Below are 16,742 nucleotides of genomic sequence, written 5' to 3' on the forward strand. Positions count from 1 at the left end.
GTCAAGAATACTGTTGTGGGTTTCCATTCCCTTCTCCAGGGGATCTTCCCAACCCAGGGATTGAACCCAGGTCTCCTGCATTGCAGGCACATTCTTTACCAACTGAACTACTACTCCAGAAGCTCAAGAATAATCTGTGAAAATCATGATATCATTAACTCTACAGAGTTGGTTTTTTGGTTCATTTTTGAGAAGATACTTTTTTCCCAGAGTTAGCTGGAAGTTTATTTCAATATTTGAGTACAGTAGGGACTTTGTACATTTTGTTCCTTACAGTATCCTAGCACAGAGAATGGTTCCTGGCACATGATAGGTACTCAATAAACACTTATATACTGAATGGACATTAATTAGGATTTTTGTGTGTGTGCAGATTCTTATGTATCATTAGAAAGGCAGTAATATATACATCAAGTCACATATTGTATTGATATCAGAGTGAACTTATTTAATTTTAGACAAGACAAAAATAGAATATTTAAATATGAAAAACCTATCTTGGTAATAAAGAACATTTCTATAATAAAATATTTTATAATGGAACTTTAAAAATCAATTTCCTTATAGTCTAATGATGTTGTATTATACCTTTTTGGCATGTAGTTTTATTTAAGATGATGAGTTTTCTAGTCCTGGATTATATCCAAATTTATGTAATAATGAATCACAAAATTAGGTTTGATTTTGTTTACACTACATAACACAGTGTCTTAATCATCTGTTAATCTGCCATATACACATCCTTTGGCTCCAAGATGACTATTATGACTGTTCTAGATAAACCATAAATGCAAACTTAACATTAAATCACAAGTGTTCAGAGGATGTAACAGGTGGCCCTGATCTGATGTGAGTGCAGCTAAATAATGTGGTGAAATAATTGGAGCTTAGAAAGATAGAAAACATCTGGGCTTCAAGGGAGAACATTTGCATCCTTTTTACTGCCTTTTAAATAGAGGGCTACAGCATTCTGGGTTATGTAGAAAGAAAGGGCTAGTGTTAGGAACTCCATGATCTTCATTCTGTTCATCTGAGCTCCAAAGGGTGGGACTAGTATACTTGGTTATGGGAGAAAGATAAGGTTTCTTAGACCATTTTTCATTTTCTCTTTTCCAGTCATGCTGTTTGTTTTATATGTGCTTGCAGGGCCTGGTTAACAGTATCACTTGTTCTTTTGAAGGAAATTGAACTTGTGAATGATGGAATCATAGTTGCCATGCCCCTGATTGTTGATAACTTGTTTCTTTGCTCCATGGAAAGGCATGGATGGAACAGAGCTGTGGAAAAGCAACATCATTTTAGCTCAATGACTAGGCTCTTTTAAGATAGCCAGCCTATAATACAGGGCTCCCATTAGTTTCAGCATTTACACACAGAGAGACCCTTTTATAAATGCAAACATTTGACATGTGGAGCGGGTAGCCTTTCCCTTCTCCAGGGGATCTTCCCAACACAGGGAACAAACCCAGGTCTCCCGCGTTGCAGGTGGATTCTTTACCAGCTGAGCCACAAGGGAAGCCTAAGAATACTGGAGTGGGTACCCTTTTCCTTCTGATATTAACGTATCAGTACAAATGACGGATGGAGGAGCCCGGTAGGCTGCAGTCCATGGGGTCGCTAAGAGTCGGACATGACTGAGTGACTTCACTTTCACTTTTCACTTTGCATTGGAGAAGGAAATGGCAACCCACTCCAGTGTTCTTGCCTGGAGAATCCAGGGATGGGGGAGCCTGGTTGGCTGCCATCTATGGGGTCGCACAGAGTTGGACACGACTGAAGTGACTTCGCAGCAGCAGCACAGATGAATTTATAAGACTAAGCCTACAAGAGATTAAAAGTCTGAAAAAATTTGGAACAGTACAGTAACATTCTGAAAGATCAGGAGGCCAAGATCTACCCAGTGGTTCTCAACCCTAACTGTACATCAGAATCATTCTGGAATTTATGAAACAGATTTCCATACCCAACCCTGAACCTGAACTTCCAAGATGTGAATTCGATAAGGCTCTATTTTAAACAAATTAATAAACTTTATTTTAAAAGGCATTTTAGGTTCATAACAAACTTGAATGAAATGTACAGAGGGCTCCCATATACTCCCTATTCCCATATACCCACAACCTCCCCTACTATGGACATCATACACTGTAGTGATACGTTTGTTACAATCAATGAGCCGGTATTGACACATCACTATTGAGCAAAGTTCATGCTTTACATTAGGGGGTCATTCTTAGTGTTCTATGGGTTTTGGCAACAATTTGGTGACATATATCCACCACTATAGTGTTACACAGAATAGTTTTACTGCCTATGTACTGACTATTTATCCGTCCCTCTCTCCAGCCTCTGATCTTTCTATTATCTCCATAGTTTTGTCTTTTCCAGAAAGTTATAAGGTTGGAAACAGTATGTAACCTTTGCAGATTTGCTTGTTTCCCTGCTTAATATAATCTGTCTTTACATCTCCTCCATGTCTTTTCATGGCCTGATAGCTCATTTCTTTTTGGCACTGAATAATATCCCAGTGTTAGGATGTACCACAATTTATCCATACACCTACTGAAGGTTTGCTTCCAAGTTTTGACAACTATAAAGCTGCTATAAACCACATATAGGGTTTTGTGTGAATAAAAGCTTCCAATTAATTTTGGCAAATAGAGAAGAGCTTGACTGCTGGGCTATATGGTAGGAGTAATTCAGTTTTCTAAGAAACTGACAAATTGTCTTCCAAAGTGGATATGCCATTTTGCATTCCCACAATGTTCCTGTGGCTACACATCCTTTTCAGTATTCAGGGTTGTCAGCACTTTGGAGTCCAGCCATTCTCATAGGTACATACAGGTCTCTTGTTTTAATTTCAATTGCCTAATGACATATGCAGAGTACATCATGAGAAACACTGGGCTGGAAGAAGCACAAGCTGGAATCAAGATTGCTGGGAGAAATATCAATAATGCAGATATGCAGATTACACCACCCTTATGGCAGAAAGTGAAGAGGAACTCAAAAGCCTTTTGATGAAAGTGAAAGTGGAGAGTGAAAGAGTTGGCTTAAAACTCTACACTCAGAAAACGAAAATCATGGCATCTGGTCCCATCACTTCATGGGAAATAGATGGGGAAACAGTGTCAGACTTTATCTTTTTGGGCTCCAAAATCACTGCAGACGGTGATTGCAGCCATGAAATTAAAAGACGCTTACTCCTTGGAAGGAAAGTTATGACCAACCTAGATAGCATATTGAAAAGCAGAGACATTACTTTGCCAACAAAGGTCCGTCTAGTCAAGGCTATGGTTTTTCCAGTAGTCATGTATGGATGTGAGAGTTGGACCGTGAAGAAAGCTGAGCACCAAAGAATTGATGCTTTTGAACTGTGGTGTTGGAGAAGACTCTTGAGAGTCCTTTGGACTGCAAGGAGATCCAACCAGTCCATTCTGAAGGAGATCAGCCCTGCGGGTTCTTTGGAAGGAATGATGCTAAAGCTGAAACTCCGGTACTTTGGCCACCTCATGAGAAGACTTGACTCATTGGAAAAGGGTCTGATGCTGGGAGGGATTGGGGGCAGGAGGAAAAGGGGACAACAGAGGACGAGATGGCTGGATGGCATCACTGTCTCGATGGACGAGAGTTTGAGTGAACTCCAGGAGTTGGTGATGGACAGGGAGGCCTGGCGTGTTGCGATTCATGGGGTCGCAGAGAGTCGGACACGACTGAGCAACTGAACTGAACTGAACTGAATGACATATGATGGTGAACAACTTTTCATATGCTTACTTTGCATTGGTATATCTTCCTCCTTGGTGAGGTGTCCAAGTCTCTTACCGCTTTTTAAATCTGGTTGTTTTCTAATTGTTTCAAGAGTCCTTTGCATACTTTGAATAACATTCCTTCATCTGATGTATCTTTTACAAATATTTTCTTCCAGTCTGTGGTTTGTCTTCTCATTCCCTTGACATTGTCTGTTGAAGAGCAGATGTTTTTAATTTTAACAAAGCCAAATTCATCCGTTATTTCTTTCATGGATTATGACTTTGGTGTTGTGTCTTACAAGTCACTGTGATTATCAAGGTCACCTAGGTTTTTTACTGTATTACCTGCTAGGACTTTTCTAGTTATACATTTTACATTTAGGTCTGTGGTCCATTTTCTGCTAATTTTTGTGAGGGGTGTAAGTTCTGTATCTAGATTAGTTTGTTTTGTACATGAATGTCCAGTTTTTCCAGCACCATTTGTGGAAAGACTATCTTTGCTGCATTGTATTACCTTTGATCCTTTGTTAAAGATCGGTTGACTATGTTTAAGTGAGTCTATTTCTGGGCTCTCTATCCTATTCCATTTTTATATTGTCTCTCTTTCCACCAATACCACACTGTATTGATTACTGTAGCTTTATAGTAAGTCTTGGAGTTAGGTAGTGTCAGTCCCCTGACATTGTTCTTCTCCTTCAATATTGACTCGACTAATCTGAGTCTTTTGCCTCTTCATATAAACTTTTGAATCTGTTTTCAGTATCTGCTGGGATTTGAATGGCATTGCAGGACTGGAAAAGGTCAGTTTTCATTCCAATCCCAAAGAAAGGCAATGCCAAAGAATGCTCAAACTACCACACAATTGCACTCATCTCACATGCTAGTAAAGTAATGCTCAAAATTCTCCAAGCCAGGCTTCAGCAATACATGAACTGTGAACTTCCAGATGTTCAAGCTGGTTTTAGGAAAGGCAGAGGAACCAGAGATCAAATTGCCAACATCCGTTGGATCATCAAAAAAGCAAGAGAGTTCCAGAAAAACATCTGTTTCTGCTTTATTGACTATGCCAAAGGCTTTGACTGTGTGGATCATAATAAACTGTGGAAATTTCTGAAAGAGATGGGCATACCAGACCACCTGACCTGCCTCTTGAGAAACCTATATGCAGGTCAGGAAGCAACAGTTAGAACTGGACATGGAACAACACACTGGTTCCAAATAGGAAAAAGAGTACATCAAGGCTGTATATTGTCACCCTGCTTATTTAACTTGTATGCAGAGTACATCATGAGAAAAGCTGGGCTGGAAGAAGCACAAGCTAGAATCAAGATTGCTGGGAGAAATATCAATAACCTCAGATATGCAGATGACACCACCTTATGGCAAAAAGTGAAGAGGAACTATGAAGTCTCTTGATGAAAGTGAAAGTGGAGAATGAAAAAGTTTGCTTAAAGCTCAACATTCAGAAAACAAAGATCATGGCATCTGGTCCCATCACTTCATGGGAAATAATGGGGAAACAGTGTCAGACTTTATCTTTTTGGGCTCCAAAATCACTACAGATGGTGACTGCAGCCATGAAATTAAAAGATGCTTATTCCTTGGAAGGAAAGTTATGACCAACCTAGATAGCATATTCAAAAGCAGAAAAATTACTTTGCCAACAAAGTTCCGTCTAGTCAAGGCTATGGTTTTTCCTATGGTCATGTATGGATGTGAGAATTGGACTGTGAATAAAGCTGAGTGCTGAAGAAATGATGCTTTTGAACTATGGTACTGGACAAGACTCTTGAGAGTCCCTTGGACTGCAAGGAGATCCACCAGTACCTCCTAAAGGAGATCAGTCCTGGGTGTTCATTGGAAGGACTGATGTTGAGGCTGAAACTCCAATACTTTGGCCACCTCATGTGAAGAGTTGACTCATTGGAAAAGACCCTGATGCTGGAAGGGATTGGGGGCAGGAGGAGAAGGGGACAACAGAGGATTAGATGGCTGGATGGCATCACTGACTCGATGGACATGAGTTTGAGTAAGCTCCAGGAGTTGGTGATGGACAGGGAGGCCTGGCATGCTGTGATTCATGGGATCACAAAGAGTCGGACACGACTGAGCGACTGAACTGACTGATGTTGAGTTTACAGGTCAAATTGGGAAGGCAGAACATCTTGACAATATTAATCAGTCTTTCTCGAAATCTTTCATCAGAGTTTTGTAGTTTTTTCTCATCTGTTTTTGTACATCTTTTCTTGATTTATACCTAAGTATTTCACATTTGGGGGGTTCTAATGTAAATGACAATGTGTTTTTAATTTCATATGCAACTTGTTCATTGCTGGTGTATAGGAACGTGACTTTTCATATTAATCTTGTATCCTTCAATCTTGTTGGAATTGTTTATTAGTTCTAGGAGTTGTTTTGTCAGTTCTTTCAGGTTTTCTATGTAAACAATAGTGTCATATGCAAACAAATATTTTTATTTCTTCCTTCTCACTCTGTGTACTTCTTTCTTTTCCTTGCCTTATTGAATTAGCTAGAACTTCCAATACAATGTTGAGAAGAGTAGTGAAATGGGACATCCTTGTCGTATTCTTGAACTTAGCATGAAAACTTCAAATTTATCACCATTAAGTATAATGTAGCTATTGGTTTTTAATAGATTTTTAAAAATAGAGTTTTGAAACTCCTGTCTATTCCTAGTTTGCTAAGAATTTTTATCATGAATAGGGATTAGACTTTATCAAATGCTTTTCTGCATTAATTAATATAACCATGTGATTTTTTTCTTTAGTTTGTTGATATGATGAATGACACTGTTTATTTTAATTAATTAATTTATTTATTTTACTTTACAATATTGTATTGGTTTTGCCATACATTGACTTGAATCTGCCATTAGTGTACATGTTTTTTGAATGTTGAAATAGCCTCGCATTGCTAGGATAAATCCTGTTTGGTCATGGTATATAACTCCTTTTATATATTGTTTATTTGATCTTCTTATATTTTGGTGAGATTTTTGCATTCATATTGGTAAGAGATATTGATCTATTTTATTTTCTTTGTCTGGTTTTGGTATTAAAGTAATGCTGGCCTTGTGGATTGAATTAGAAAATGTTCCCAATTTCTTTAATAGATTAGGCCATTCAGATTGTCTATTTAATCTTGTGTGAGTTCTGGAAGCTTATATCTTTTAAGGAACTGGTCCATTTCATCTAGGGGTTATCAAATTTGTTGGCATAGTGTTGTTCACAGCATTCTTTTATTATCCTTTTAATGTTCATACAGTGTCCCTTCTTTCATTTCTGATAATAGTAATGTGTGTCTTTTCTCTCTTTTGTTTCTTTGTTAGCCTTCTTAGAAGCTTATTGATTTTATTGATCTTTTCAAAGAATAAGATTTTGGTTTTGTTAACTTTTTATTTGATTTCTTGTTTTCAATTTTGTTCATTTCTGCTCTAATTTTTTTTAATTATTTATATTCTTCTGCCTCTTTTGGATTTAATTTGTTCTTCTTGATCTAGTTTCCTGTGGTGGAAACTTAGATGATTGAATTTAGAGCTTTCTCCTTCTCTAATATATGCATTCAATGCTATAGATTTCTCTGTAAGAACTGCTTTCACTGCATCCCATACATTTGGATAAATTTAGTTCAAAATTAAAATTTCTTGAGATTTTTTTTGACCCATGTGTTATCAAGAAGTGTGTTAATTTCCATGTATTCTGTGATTTTTCCAGTTATCTGTTATTGATTTTTAGTTTAATTCCATTGTGGCCTGAGAGCATATTTGTATGTTTTAAATCTGTTAGGTGTGTTTTATGGCTCATAATATGGTATATCTAGGTGAATGTGAGCTTGAGAAGAATGTGTAGTTGTTGGATGAAGTAGCTTCTAGATGGCAACTATTTCCAGTTCATTGATGGTGCTATTATGTTCAACTATGTTCTAACTTATTTTTCTGGCTACTGGATCTGTCCATTTCTGAGAGAGGGGTATTAACATCTCCAACTAAAATAGTGGATTCATCAATTGCTCCATGAAGTTCTATCAGTTTCTGCTCATATATTTTAATACTCTGTTATTAGGTGCACACATGTTAAGGATTGTTATGTCTACTTAGAGAATTAACCTCCTTATCTGTATCTAACATCCCTCTTTAACCCTAATAACTTTCCTTACTCTCAAGTCTTCTCTGTCTGAAATTAATATAGTTAGTTTCACTTTCTTTTGGTTAGTGTTAGCATGGTATGTTTTCCTCCATAGCTTGACTTTTAGTATTTTTATATTAAAGTGTATTTCTTTAAATATCCAACAAGGATCTAATAAAGCAGATGAAATTCTGCTCAATGTTATGTGGCAGCCTGGATGGGAGGGGAGTTTGGGGGAGAATGAATACATGCACATGTATGGCAGAGTCCCTTTGCTGTTTACCTGAAACTATCACAACATTAATTGGCTATACCCCAATAAAAAAAAAGTTTTTAAAAAGTGGATTTCTTATAGACAATATAGAGTTGGGTCTTATTTTTTGATACACTCTGACAGTCTTTTAATTGGTGTATTTAGAACATTGACCTTTAAAGTGATTATTGATGGATTAATATCTACCATATTTGCTATTGTTTTTCATTTGTTGTCTTTGATCCTCCTGTTTTTATCTTTCATAATTTTTCTGCATTTTTTAGATTCAGTTCAGCATTTTACATAGTTCATTTATTTCTCCTTTCCTAGCATATTGATTATACTTTAAACATTTTTTTTCATAGTTTCCCTAGAGTTTACGATATATATTTACAACTATTCCAAGTTTACTTTTAAATAACACTATCCCATTTCACAGGTAGTATAAGTACTTTGTAATAACAAAATATCCCTAGTTCGTCCATACTATTAATTATATGTGCATGTGTGTGAAAGTCACTCAGTTGAGTCCGACTCTTTGCTACTCCATGGACTATACAGTCCGCGGAATTCTCTAGGCCAGAATACTGGAGTGGGTAGCCTTTCCCTTCTCCAGAGGATCTTCCCATCCCAGGGATCGAACCCAGGGCTTCTGCATTGAAGGCAGATTATTTACCAGTTAAGCCACAAGGGAAGCCCAAGAATACTGGAGTGGGTAGCCTATCCCTTCTCCGGGTATCTTCCAGACCTAGGAATCGAACCGGGGTCTCCTGCATTGCAGGCAGATTCTTTAACAACTGAACTATCAGGGAAACCCTTGTATCATTGTTGTAATTCATTTCACTTATACATAAGCATCATAAGCATATAGCTATACCTATCTAGATATATATCACACATATACATATTTAATTTAATATGTTGTTATTTTGAACAACTTTTATCTGTTAGATCAATTAAGAAAAATAATAATAAAAGTTTTTATTTACCTTATCCATTTCTGATGCTTTCTTTTTCTTTATTAGATCATAGTTTCTGGCTTATATCCATTTCCTTCTCTCTGAAGAACTTTTAACATTTAAGGCACATACTGGCAACAAACTTCCTCAATTTTTGTCTGTCTGAGAAGGTCTTATTTCTCTTTAACTTTTGAAAGGTAATTTCAAAAGGTGTAGAATTCCAGCTTGGTGATTTTTTTCACTCTCAACACTGTAAACATTTCCATCCAGTCTCTTCTTGCTTGCATGGCTTCTAGATAAGCCTAATGTAATTATTGTCCTTGCCTTTTTTTTATAGATAAGGTGATATTTTTCTTCTGACTTTTTCTGAGATTATCATTGATTTTCTGAATTTTGAATATGATATTCCTAGTAGTTTTGTTTTATTTTGCATTTGTCCTGCTTAGTGTTCTCTGAGTTTTCTGTGTTTTGATGTCTTATAATAATTTTGGGGAAATGTTCCATCACTGTTTCCTCAAATATTCCTCTGTTCCTTTCTTCTACGTTTGGTACTCCTGTAACACATACATTACATCCTTTGTAGTCATCCCATATTCTTAGATGTTCTGGGAGTTTTTTCAGTCACTTTTCTCTTTGTGTTTCAGTTTTCAAAGTTTCTATTGTCATATTCTCAAGCTCTGAGCGATTCTTTCCTCTTTTGTGTCCAGTCTATTAATTAACCTATCAAAGACATTCTTCATTTCTGTTACAGTATTTTTTTGACCTCTAGAATTTCTTCTTGATCTTTCTTAAAACTCCCATCTCTCTGCTTACATTAACCATCTGTTCCTGCACATTGTCTACTTTTTCTAGTAAAGACCTTATCATGGTTTTTCTTTTTCTCAGGTTATGGTATGATAATTTCAAACTATGTTTCTTGCTGTTTAGTACACTTTGTCATTTTTTGTTGAAAGGTAGGTATGATGTACTCAGAAACTGTGGTAAATAGATCTTTAGTAACATGGGGGTAATTGAGGGACAGTGTTATACAGTGTTATAATTAGATCTCAGTTGTTGATGAACCTGCTCCCCTGAACTGTGAATTTCACCAATGTTTCTCAGTCTCCCAGCCCTCGCACCTTAGGTGGGACAAGATGGCTAGAGGGAGCTGAAGTTGGGTATCTCCCTTCCCCTAAGCCAGTTGGGCTCTGACAAAACCCCTATAGGTTAGGCTCTGATAAATAGTTTTGCCTGAGGGCAGGCCTTGTTCACAATAACAGAATGCTCTGGCATATGTGAAAATGGTATTTTTTTACCCTGGCTCTGTTGGAATCACAAGACTTTTCTCCAGTATATACTGTTGGGACTGGATTGAGCTCCTGGAAGTAAATCTCACAAAAGTGTGGGGGCTCTTCTATGACTGAATCCTTCCAGAGCTTTCCTCTCAGACTTGTCCACACTCAGTCACTACAATTCATCAGTTGCATTTTAGGTTTTCCTTCATTGGCACTGGTTCCCATGGAGGTTTCTCTCATGGGTTTCTGCTCCAGAAAGTTGTGACTCTCTGAATTCACTTGCCTATCCAATTTGGGGGGAGTGCATTGTGTTCTGAATGCTCTTCTCTGAGGAATCTAAAAAAAACTTTTGTGTGGATCTTTCAGTTTGCTCAGCTTTGATTTATTGTTAGGGTGGTGACTTCTGAGCTCCTTACATGCCAAATGAGAAACCAGAAGTCTAGAAGTCTCTCTTTTTCAGGATGAGTCTGATGCTTATAAGGGTTTTGACCTCATTAGCTTTTACACTTAAAAAGTACCATCTTGTTTCAAAGAACATCTACAAATTTTTTTAAAAATATAAAATTGGAAAAGTGGGGGCTGTTCTGGTTTTAAGTGTGTGTGTTGGAGAGGCAGGAATCTATAGTTTTATCCTCTCAGACCCTCCGTTGATGGCAGCCCCAACTTCCTCTGCAGAATCTCTCATTTGTCAGGGGTGCCGCTCTCTCCAGGATGGAGTAAGGCAACTATTTCTGAAAACTCTTAGTGGTGGTGGTTGTTGGGTGTGTGTAGGTGCCTGTATGTATCTGAGCAGCCAGTCAGCAAGAAGGCAGCACCCAAAACAGCACTGGCTTCAGATATTTGCCCTGAAAAGTGAAAAGGGCAGGAAGGTGATGCAATTGGAATCAAAGTTAGCAATGGGTTTGCTGTGAAAAAAGACCATTTTGCAACTTGCCTCCTTTAAGTGATCCTGTTAGTGCAGGGCGTTATTTAGTTAACACAGCCTAAGGGGATGTTTTAAAGGTGGAGGATTGCCCTGGTGATGAACAAATATGAGAAATAAACTTCCAGTGGGGCTGGGTTGCCTGCTGACTGTGATTTCCTGATGATCTACAACAATGGTTATTCACTAACAGCTGGCGCATGTCTCCCTCAGACAAAGCCACTGGGAAGCGCAGGCGCTCGGATTGGTGAACCAGAACCGTTTCCCTGGTAACAGTTAACTAGCACGTGTTTTATTGTTTCCAACTGCTTTTCCTGGGGTATTTGCAGGTGGTGGGAGATGCTTTCTTAAAGAGGGGTCATAACCTCATGAACTTTCAGATGTTGCAACAAATTAGGGAACAAAACATTTTTTTCTTTCAAATATATTAAGTAAATCTTATTACATAGCATTTTCAAGACAGATGCAGCCCAACAGTTTTCTATTTTGCCATTGTTTCCAGATGTTATCAGTTTTAAAGTCAGAGCTCCATTTTATGATCAGGAAAAATGGTAAGGTATAGGAAGGTAAAATTAGTGATGTGTATGGCAGTAAAAAAATTTTTTTGGCCTCTTGGGAGTGTATTCTAATTTTATATTTTGCTATGAAATATGAGTTCAGACCATAAAGTGTGAGTGTATTTGTAATTGGCCTTTTAATGGTTTGTATATTCTGTCTCTTCATTAATTTATTTAGCTCATTGTTTTTGCCTTTGCTGGTAGTATTTTTTATTGTTTTAAATTTATAGAAAATTTATAGTATTGCTATAAAATATTAGACCAAATAAGATAAGACTTGATCATATTAGGATTTCTTTCTATATTTATTTGACATGTTTTTGAAAGGATCAGTTAATTTCCAGATGGGTAGCTCCCTCTTCTGTCTGGTTTGCAGAACTCCCATCTTCCAAAACCACAGTTGGAAGGTAAAGTTTGTAATCACAGAATTCTCTAGCTTGGCTGAAGGTAGTTTACCATCAGAATAGCAAATCTCATGAATTGGGATATGGAGGATGCTTCCATTGTAATAATTTGGTTTAAAATAAATAATCAACCCTGTTAAAATTGCTGGCTGATAGTAAAAAAAAAACCAAAACATTCTTTTAAGTTAATATTGAATTTTATCTGCTGATAGCACTGAAAAGATGCAGGCCTGATCAATCATTTGTCTGAACTCTATTTGATGGACTTTGGTAAAATAAGCATTTGTCACTTAATTTGCATAGTATTCATACAATACTGCAACTCAAGGCTTCTCTTTAGTCTGACTTGCAAGGGTTTTTCTGGTAAGGGGTCTTCATGGGTCTTTAAATGTGCACTCACTTGTACCTTATTAGATTAGTAATATTCAGATATTCTTCCCCAGGACCGTAGAATTTTTTAAAAACTTAAAAAAAAAATTTTCTTTGTTTCCTTGAGTACAATTCAATCGCGAAAGCAAGAGTTCAGGCTAGGGTCTGAAAATGAAAATGAATACAAAAAGATCTGTGACCTGAACTCATAACCACAGAAGCAAAGAGCTGATAAAACTGTTTATAATGATGAGAGTACTTATGTATAGTCTTTGTTCCTGGAGACACTATGGAATGATAAATTTTGACTGCAAAGACGAACACGTGGATTCATTCAGACTGAGCCCTCTTTTTTCCTTCAGTGGCAGGAGGCTGGGGCACTATATGATCCTAATTATGTGAATATATATTAAATGAACACTGTTGACAATTCTCCACTTTATTTTTATGTTGGGTAGGCACACTTAGGGACCCTCTGAAAGAGAAAGCTCATTTTACCTTACACACTCCTGTTGTACTGTGTCACTGTATTCTTACTTTATAGTTTTATTAAAGTATAGCGGGTTACCAAGAACAATTTGAATATAGTGAAATGGGAATCAGAAGACTATTTATTATTGAAATTTGGAGACTTAAGCATGCATTTAAAGATTTTCAATTTTGTCTTTATCTCCAAGTAGGTGAAATAATACTCCAAGTAATAAAATATTAGATAGTAAATCTCATTTGGAATGCTGCTGCTGCATCTCTTGTCAAAAATCACAGACCAAAATATACTCAATTCCACCTCTCCTTTTGTGGCACTGAGCAGGGAGAGAGAGGGTAGTTGTTTGTTGAGGGTTCTGCAGCAAGACGGTTACAGAAATCCTTGTGTTTTTCTGGCTTCTATCTGACTAGGCTTCTATTCGACTAGGTCATACCCTGCTCAATGGTCAAGGAGTTCTTTACTACTTGGCTGTGGCCCCATAAATATGAAGTCTGTGATTTCTTTCTTCCTCTAAGTACAGAGACCCTCACCCCTATTTCTCAGATTTGCATCCCAGTGACTTAATAGCTGATGACTTCAGACTAGTTAACCAAACTCTCTGTGCTTTAGTTTCCACTTCTAGGAAGTGAAAATATTAATAATGCATCTCTCACAGAGTTAATACCAGTGATGGCACGGTGTCTGGTACACAGTAAGCACTTGATCAACACTGGGTATTTTTTTATTATTGTCATTTTCTACCATTCTTCACACAATGTGTGCTGTGGTCTTTATTTACTCTATAGCACAAAGTAATCACATTCTAAAACAAATGAATCTAGTATCCCCATGTTCATAGCAGCATTATTCACAATAGCCAAAAAGTGGAAGCAACCCAATTTGCTTTTAATTCCAATTTTGTCTATCCATGGATGAATGGATAAGTAAAATGTGATATATACATACATTGGAATACTATTCAGCTTTAAAAAGGGAGGAAATTCTGACACATGCTACACATGGATGAATTTTGAGGGCGTTATATTAAGTGAAATAAGCCAGCCACTAAAATGCAGATACTGTATAATTCCACTTACATGAATAATCTCAAGTAGTCAAATTAAAAAAGACAGAGCAGAGAGGTGATTGGTAGGGAGTAAGGAGAGGAAATAATGGGGAATTTTAAAAAATGAATACATAGTTTCAGTTTTGCAAGATGAAAAGAATTCTGGAAACTGGTTGCACAACCATGTGAACGTATTAACTGCTAACTGAATATCTAAAAATGGTTAAGAGGGTAAATTTTATGCTGTGTGTATTTTATTACAATTTAAAACTCTTAAAGATTAAATAAAATTGAAGGGTCTAGTGCAGTTGGAGGATGTGAGTTATATTAGCTAATCTGGAAGTTTTGACTTCTTGGTCCCAGAGTTATGGGCCCATGTTGTGGGTTGGGTTAGGATTTTCTGGGTGGATAAGTATGCAATAGCAGTTCTTGAACATTGTGTCTGTTTTAGTTCTGTTTTTTTCCTCTAAGATTGCTGATTTCCAGCCAAGGATGGACTTAATTTCCAGGGACTTATAGTTTATGGACTCGGATGAAATTACAGAAGCACTCTTTTCTCACAGACACATGACGAAACCCCACAGAGACTCTTCAAAAAAATGCAAACACATGAAAAGCAAATTTGATTCAGCAAGTTTGCCATTAACAAAACCTCCTTTGGGGAATGGTCTAGGCTATTAGAAAGAAGCTTAGAAACTGCCTTATTGAACAAAGTAAGAGAAAAGGTAGAGAAAAAGAGAAGAAAATTCATCTTGGTTTGGAATTTTCTTTTCTAGATTTCTGTTTAATTACTATTATCGTCTACAGAGATATTAAAAACATCATATATTTCCAGGATAAAAAAGCAAGTGCAACTGGAAAACGGTTTATGCTAAATTGGCAATTGATGATTTCTTATAACAATCAGATGTAAAAGTTGTTTCCTTTTTATTTCAATTCAAAGATTCCTTTCATTCAGTATTTAATATATGCTAAATTGGCATTTGATGATTTCTTATAACAATCAGATGTGTAAAAGTTGTTTCCTTTTTATTTCAATTCAAAGGTTCCTTTCATTCAGTATTTAATATCCTTTTAAATTCCATTCAGTAACATTTACTGAATATCTGCTATGCAGTGTCTCAGAGAAGCAACTGCTCGGTTGGAGGTTTTTTAAGTATTAGAAGAATATAAATACTTCAAAACATTTTTTTTAATGTTTGAAGTAAATGTACTGGAAAAAATAATAGCTATTCTTTCAAGTAACATTTTCATTATGACCAAGGGACTTATATAAACTAAATATTTGCTGAGGAAGATTCTTCAACTATATTGTAGCAAGAAAGTCTTCTTTCAGATAGGGAATAGTCACCACATGGGTGAATGTGTCTGCTTAAGCCAGAGTCATAAAAGAGACAAGCTATGTACTTCTTTTGTCAGCTTGTCAAAAATAGCAAAGAAAATGCTTAGTAGCAGGACAAGATTAAAATGTGTCCAGCTCTGTTACTTTCAAAAGGCCACATTTTAATTTTATTTTGTCCTTTTAAAATAACAATGAGAAGTTTTACCTTAAATGTTGTAAATTAAACATTGAAATACAATTATTAGCTTACTCAGAGGCACTACCACAATCCTCCTTTCAGTGTCATCTTAATAAAAAGTTTGGGTTTATGAATCCACCAATAGGCCTTTTATTTGAATCCCACAAGCTCAACAACAATCTTGAGATCACAAAATACACATAAAGAAAAACATGACTTACCAAGAAAAATACCTGTAACAGCACAAGACAAAATAAAAATGTTGATGACGTTATTCAGCTCTCTTATCTTTCAGCACTAGAGACTTTCTCTATCTGAAGACTCTAGACAAAGGTGGGGGGAAATAAGGGGTGGTTTTAATATTAAAAGCTATAAAATGTGAGAAATAGGCCCCAAAAAGCACATCTAAACACAGCAATGTATTTCATAACAGAAACGTTTTTCTTTTCATTCTCAATATTTCTAGTTGAACAAGTACCCACCACCTCAACGATTCTCAATAAAAATATTTTTACCCTTTTGAGAGAGAGAGAGAGAGAGAGGCATTAAGTTCATTTTGAAAGATTCACATTTAGCTTTTAGCTGAAAGGGAATCTTTGGTGGCTTTTGAATCCTTTTCAAGTCATGAAACATGAGAGAGAAACTGAAGAGATCAGATCTTAGCCTACCTCTTCCAGCCCTTGAGAATTCCCTCTCCAAGTAGTTTCTTAAACAGTGAGGCTGCATCAGAATCCTCAGTTCTTCTTGGAAGTTATTAAATCAGCAGAAAGACCAACAATGATGGCACATGAAATCTAAGTTTTGTATAGGAAACGGACGGGCAGTCTACACTTTGTTATTCACTTGATAGACACAGCCATTTTGACAGCCCTAACCTTGGAAACCACAGGTCCTGCTGAGCTCAGCAGGAGTCAAACGCTGAGTACCATCTGTCAAAGCTTTATTCCCTCCTCCTTCTTATCCACGCCTTTACTATAAGATGCTAAAAAGCGATGAATGAAAGTCGCTAGCTACAGTTAAACTTGTGCGCATGATAACACTAATGTTGGGGTAAG

General features: G+C 36.7%; 1 long non-coding RNA gene across 1 annotated transcript; it reads right to left on the minus strand.

Moving 5' to 3' along the window:
• Window positions 1-1,114: 1,114 nt before the first annotated feature.
• Window positions 1,115-16,651, minus strand: LOC102413316. The gene is made up of 3 exons (XR_006543347.2): window positions 16,356-16,651; window positions 15,909-16,010; window positions 1,115-1,277 (listed from the first exon to the last, which is right to left on the minus strand). It is a non-coding gene; the product is annotated as an uncharacterized LOC102413316 (long non-coding RNA).
• Between the last annotated feature and the right edge of the window lie 91 nt (window positions 16,652-16,742).

This window comes from Bubalus bubalis, chromosome 12 (assembly GCF_019923935.1).
Source record: "Bubalus bubalis isolate 160015118507 breed Murrah chromosome 12, NDDB_SH_1, whole genome shotgun sequence".
NCBI classification, from domain to species: domain Eukaryota; kingdom Metazoa; phylum Chordata; class Mammalia; order Artiodactyla; family Bovidae; genus Bubalus; species Bubalus bubalis.